Source organism: Caretta caretta, chromosome 2 (assembly GCF_965140235.1).
Source record: "Caretta caretta isolate rCarCar2 chromosome 2, rCarCar1.hap1, whole genome shotgun sequence".
In the NCBI taxonomy this organism is placed as follows: domain Eukaryota; kingdom Metazoa; phylum Chordata; order Testudines; family Cheloniidae; genus Caretta; species Caretta caretta.
This window is the reverse complement of record NC_134207.1, coordinates 268,780,069-268,786,404: the sequence shown is the minus strand read 5'-3', so window position 1 is coordinate 268,786,404 and position 6,336 is coordinate 268,780,069.

Below are 6,336 nucleotides of genomic sequence, written 5' to 3'. Positions count from 1 at the left end.
TCCTGCTTCTAGTTCTTCCCTTCCAGCTGCCCCTGCAAAATCACTTCTGCTGCATTTGCATCCGCAGTCTACGTTTCTCCTCCCACCCACTCCCGTACAACTCTTTTGCCCTACTCCAGTCTAGGTCTCTTCCAGGGCCGGATTAACGCAGGGGCTTTAGGGGCTGCAGCCCAGGGCCTCAGGCTAAGGGTTTGGCCCACAAAAATAAAGGGCAGGCTGCCTGCATTCCGCGGCCACAAGCCGCACCTGGAAGCGGCCGGCTGCTGGCACTTCTCAGTCTGCGCCCCCTGGCGGGGGGGAGGCGGCTCCACGTTCTGCCCCCACCCCAACACCATCCCCACAGCTCCCATTGGCTGGGAAGGGGGAAGGGGGCGGTGCTTGCTGGAACTGGCAATGCATGGAGACACACTGTCCCCCTTCCCCCAGGGACGCACACAGACGTGCTAGCAGCCGGCCTCTTCCAGGAGTCATGTGGGGCCATAGCATGCAGGCAGCCTGCCTGAGCCCTGCTGCACCGCCGGCCGGGAGCTGCCTGTGGTAAGCGCCTCCCAGTCAGAGCCTGCACCTTGCACTCCCTCCCGCACCCCAACCCCCTGCCCCAGATCAGAACTCCCTCCTGTACCCAAACTCCCTCCCAGACCCCACACCCCCTCCTCCACCCCAACCCCCTGCCCCAGATAAGAACTCCCTCCTGCACCCAAACTCCCTCCCAGACCCCACACCCCCTCCTCTACCCCAACCCCCTGCCCCAGCCTTACAAAATCTAATAGCCCCAGGCCCACAGGAGAGTTAATCCGGCCCTGGTCTCTTCCCTCCACTCCTGGCTTGGCTAGCCTGAAATTCCTTGCAGTGAGGTCTTCCTTAGCCTGACGATGCTCACAGCTCCGCTGCCATTGAGCTGCTGCTGTTGCTGGTCCCTGAGTGCCTCTCAGGTGTGCCATGGCGAGTGAAGGTCCCGGCTGCTCTCCTGCACAGGTGATGAGGGGATGAGTTGCTGCTGCCTTCTGGTGACACGAAGAAGGTGCTATAGTGTCTGTAAGGTGGCAATGCTAGACTTGGCAGCTGAGAAGGTGAACAGATGTCCAGAGCTTCTCTGGAAACCATGGAGAAAAACCTAGTGTCCTTAGGCACTTCAAACCAGGAAGGGCCTGGCAAGTCAGGGCACCTAGATATGTCAGTCCTTCCTGTGCAGAAGTGAACAGTGATTAATGTTTTTAATGTTTGCCCCAAAATAATCCCTAGAGCAGATCCTTTAGAAAAACATCCAACCTTGATTTAAAAATTGTCAGTGATGGAGAATCCACCACAACCCTTGGTAAATTGCTCCAGTGGTTAATTATCCTCACCATGAAACATTTACACCTTACTTCCAGTCTGAATTTGTCTCGCTTCAAATTCCAGCCATTGAATGTTAGACCTTTCTCTGCTTGATTGAAAAGCCTGTTGTCAAACATTTGTTCCCCATGTAGGTACTTACAGACTTTCGTTAAGTCACCCCTTCATCTTCTCTGTTAAACTGAATAGTTCTGACTGTTGTTGCAGCCGTGTTGGTCCCAGGATATAGAGAGACAAGGTGGGGGAGGTGATGTCTTTTACTGGACCAACTTCTGTTGGTGAGAGACGAGCTTTCGAGCTTACACAGAGCTCTTCTTCTGGTCTCTCCAAAGAACGAACAGAGGCAGTGAAAGAAGACGTCAGTGGCAAACGGCCGGAAGTGTCACTTCACATGTCACGGGACCGGTGCATATGCTGATGATAACAACAAGTACCATTGTTTGGCTGTGAGCGGTTCTGGAAATTGCAGGGTTTGCCCTGGTAAATGTGTGTGTGGAACACTCGCTTCAACCACAAGTACAAATTCAGATGTGAAGTCAGAAAAGAGCCGATGCAGAGCTGCAGGGAAAGTACAAAAAGGCCCTGTGGTGAGGGGGGGACGAGAGAGAAGGGTCTAGAGGGGCTGTGTGAGGAACACGCTGAAGTAGAAGCGACAATGCTAGAGCTTATTGAAAGACCAACTCTCAGCCTCCAACGCCTGCGAGAAATTGCCTTAAACCCAACCCGCTGCCCACTCCGGACTACACTGCCCTGCTGATCATGTCAGAAGAGCAGGAAGTGAAGCCTGGGTACCAGGAACGCGTAAAATCACTGAAGGAGGAGACAGATCAGGCTGTGATGATAACCAAGATTGCCAATAAAGAGGACTTGCTGCCCGCAGAGATGGAAAAGCACAGGGAGCATGAAACACAAGAGATGGGAATTAGGAAAGGAAACGGGCACCTTAAAGAAGGGTGCGATGTGATAGCAAACTGGTGGCCTGATGGAAAATAGCCTACAGTGAATCCCCTCACACCTGAAACATGAAAGCCTGTAAAACAAACACACTTTTCAGCTTTTCTTCAGGAATGGGGACTTCTGCTATTTTTACAGTCCAGCTGTATAAATCTTTGGAAAATGGATCTTTATGTCATCGATTTTAAAGCCAGAAGTGCCCATTAGATCAGGGGTTCTCAAACTTTTTTTTTTTTTAAACTGGGCCGCCCTTTGAAAATATTTCAGGCTGTGATGACTCCTCCCCCCCAAAAAGGTGGGACTCATCCCTGCAACCAGCCGGCGCCGCTCTCCAGCCACCCAGCTCCGAAGGCAGCCCTGCCTCCAGCAGCAGCACCGAAGGAAGGGTGGCCTGGTCTGGGACAACCTTCCGAGCAAGGTGCCCAGCCAGCAGCCACCGCTCTCACAGCCTCCCCCACGATAACCTTGCAACCCCCACCCCCAGTCTGAGAAACGCTGCATTAGATCATCTACTCTGATTTCTGTATAAGATAGGCAGGAGAATCCCCTGCCCAGTTACTCTTGTACTGAGCCCAATAATTCGCATTTGACTAAAACATCTTCCAGAAAGGCGCCAGTCTGGACTTGGAGATGTCAAGAGATGGAGACTCCACCACTTCCCTAGGCAGCCTGTTCCCATGGTTAATCACCCTCCCTGTTGAACATTTGTGCCTTAATTGTAATGTGAATTGGTCTCACTTTAACTTCCACCCATTGATTCCTTTTCTGCCTTTCTCTGTTAGATTAAAGAGCCTTTAGCACCCCGTATTTTTCCCTGTGAAGGTCCTTATATGCTGCAAACATCTCCCAGTTTTCTTTTTGGTAAACTAAACAGATCAGTCTCCTTAAGTGTCTCACTGTAATAAGGCATTTTTGAAATTCCTTTTGCAAAGCCCATGGCTTGGTCTACACTTAAAAGTTATGTCAGCATAGCTCTGTCGATGGGGGGGTGGAGGGGGTGAAAAAACTCACACCCCTGACTAATATAGCCATGCTGACAAAACCCCCCATGCCGACGCAGTGATGTTGACAGAAGAGCACTTCTGTCAACCTAGCTAACGTTGATCCGAGAGGTGATGCTCCCACACTGACAGAAAAGCTCCCTCTCCTGGTGTAAGCTATGTCTACACTAGAGGGCTATGCCAGAAGAGGCTCTGTAGTATAGACATAGCCTGTGTTGTTTGCTTCAATTATCACGTCTCCCTTGAGGGGTACCTGTAAACCAGGGTACCTAGGAGGCTGGAGCTCTGGAAAAGTGTGCTTACGCTCCTGGGAGTCTGGAGGAGCCAGTACAGTCCTAGTCTAAGGGCCTATGTCGTTGGATTGCTGAGTCTCAGCTCTCAGAAGAGGGCATTAGACAGAAACCCACAGCTAGAATCAGTGCTTGGACCCTGTTCAGACTCAGGAAGCTTAAAAACCCAGGAGTCCAGTGTGCAGGATCCAAATGAAGAACCTGGTGAGCGTCCAGCAGGGGCAGCTTGACCAGGGCTGTTACAACACCCAAATCCATTTCAGGGTCACAACCTTCCAGGATACAGTCCCCCTTTCTGTCGGTAGGCACTGCATTCTCTGTGCCTAGTAACATAGCTTTGCTTTTGGCTGTACGAAAACACATTTTGTTTGATCGGGCCCAGCTCTCCAAGAAATTCAGATCTCTCTGTACATCTTCCCTGTCCTCAGCATTATGTACCCCTTTACCAATGTTTGTCATGGGCAGATTTTATCAGCAGTGATTTTATATTTGCTTCCAGATCATTGCTAAAAATATTAAATAGTGTCAGGCCTAAAACCAATCCCCTTTGGGACCTCACTAGAAACACCTCTCTTAAATAAAGATTCCACATTGACAACTTGCTTTTGTGGAGTTTGGAGTCTCCCACATCCTGAGTGGGTCCCCTAACCACTGGGCTAAATGATATAAGGAAGTCTTCCCCATTACCCCTGCTCCCTCCCCTGGCAGTTTTGTGCAGAATGTAGCACATACCTAACTCATTCTCACAAAACGTGGCTTAGGCGCCAAGCCACCTTACTCTAGGAGAGGAGCTCCCAGGTTTGAATTGCTGGCCGAGATAGGGGTCTCCATGCAGCCTGGACTTAGCTGCCTTTCTCTGTGAGAAGGGCAGGGCTCTTATCAGTGTAGCCAATTAGTTCATTTTATCATTCATTTATTGTGTGCTATGATTAACTCATATGTTATGTCATATACAATCACTGTATTCGAAATAGAGTTCAGTTGTCGGATCACAGAGGTATAAGACTGATAACTATTTAGACGTAATAAATATGCATTAGGTATATAAGTAAAGCAGGGCTGAAACGCAAGACCTACAGGCTGAGGCTTGTAAGATATCAGCTTAGCCGTACTAGGCCATAGGCTTAAGAGATGCTTGACGTAGGCACATGATCAAAGAGTGACCCTGTGATGGGTTATCACCCCTGGGATGCAGTCTGGGAGCTGTGAGGACTGCGCCCCTCTAAGACACACAACAGGGTGGGGAACACAGCCAGCCGTACACAGGCCTTGTTATCACCCAATATAACAGCCGGTGGCACCACTTACCCAAACTGGGGTATCTGAGTGCAACCAGCAGACACCTGCCAATCTCCCAGCTCCACAGGCATGCGCACCCCCTTTGGGGTATAAACCCCAAACTGTACTGTCTTGCACTGCACAGAGATCTGAACAAAGTAAGCTCATAAAGTTCGCCCCTCCCTCAATGTGGAGAGGAAATGCCACAGCCTTGAGCCAAGATTTCCAAGCACTTCACTCCAGATTTGCTGGTTTAGATAAAGCGTAAAACAAGTTTATTAACTACAAAAAGATAGATTTTAAGTGATTATAAGTGATAGCAAACGGATCAAAGCAGATTACCTAACAAATAAACAAACATGCAAACTAAGCCTAACATACTAGAAGGATGGGATTTGAATGAGCAATTCCTCACCCTGGCTGATGATACAGGCAGGCTTGCAGCTTCTCAAGGCACAAGTTGCATTTGTTTTGCAGCTTGGGATCCCTCCCCCCCTTCCAAGTCCTTTTTCTCTGGAGCTTCTCGCAAGTGTTTAGTTGTGGAGGAGTGAAGAACAACAGATGATGTTACTCCCTGCTTTATAGAGCCTTAGCCTATAGTGGGAACCCTTTGTTCTCTAAACAGTTCCCAGCCCAGTCTCTGGAAAACTACAGGCATTCAAGATGGAGTTTCGTGTCATGTGGCCTGGTCACATGCCCTTGCAGACCTTACTGAGTCATAGCAGCCATTACCCACAGGCTGTCTGAGCGTCCTCGGGAAGGCTCACTGGGTGGGGGCTAAGCTTCTCCTAAGTCCTATTGTTTTTCCTAATGGGCCATTACCCTGCATGAGCCCTTCACCACCAGCTATTTAGACTGGAAGCATCTTGCCTAGTGGGTGTCACCCAGGTGTGGCTACATGTGAAATACAGATACATAGTCAATATTCATGTCTTCAGATTCAAAAATGATACATGCATACAAATAGTATATTTATTTTCAGCAAATCATAACTTTTCCAGTGACACCCTACATGTCCCATCTTATACAGACTGCATCATAATTATGTCATAATCATATTACTATGACAAATATGGGGTGTAGTGTCACAGACCCTAGGCCACAAGACTACTGGAGAGATGTGCCTACAGGTGATGTTGTGAAAAATTGATCGCAACGTACTGTTTGAGATCATGAGATACCTTGTTGTAACATCTTTTCAAACACAGGTCCTGACCGTAGGGTACGTGTTATGTGTAGATGCTAATGAAAATAAGAACTACAAACAACCTATGAAAAACAAAGCACCCCAATATTCATGGGGTGCAGAAATACAAAGAAGGAAAAAGAGGGTTGACATGTTTATGCACATGTGTTGAGTGTTAACTGTAGTCCAAATTACAATATAGAAGAGGGCTCCCAATTGGGTAAAATGGGTTACCTTATGGGAAAACTCCAGCAGGAACCATTCTTCGATTGATGTTCAATGGGTGAGGAAT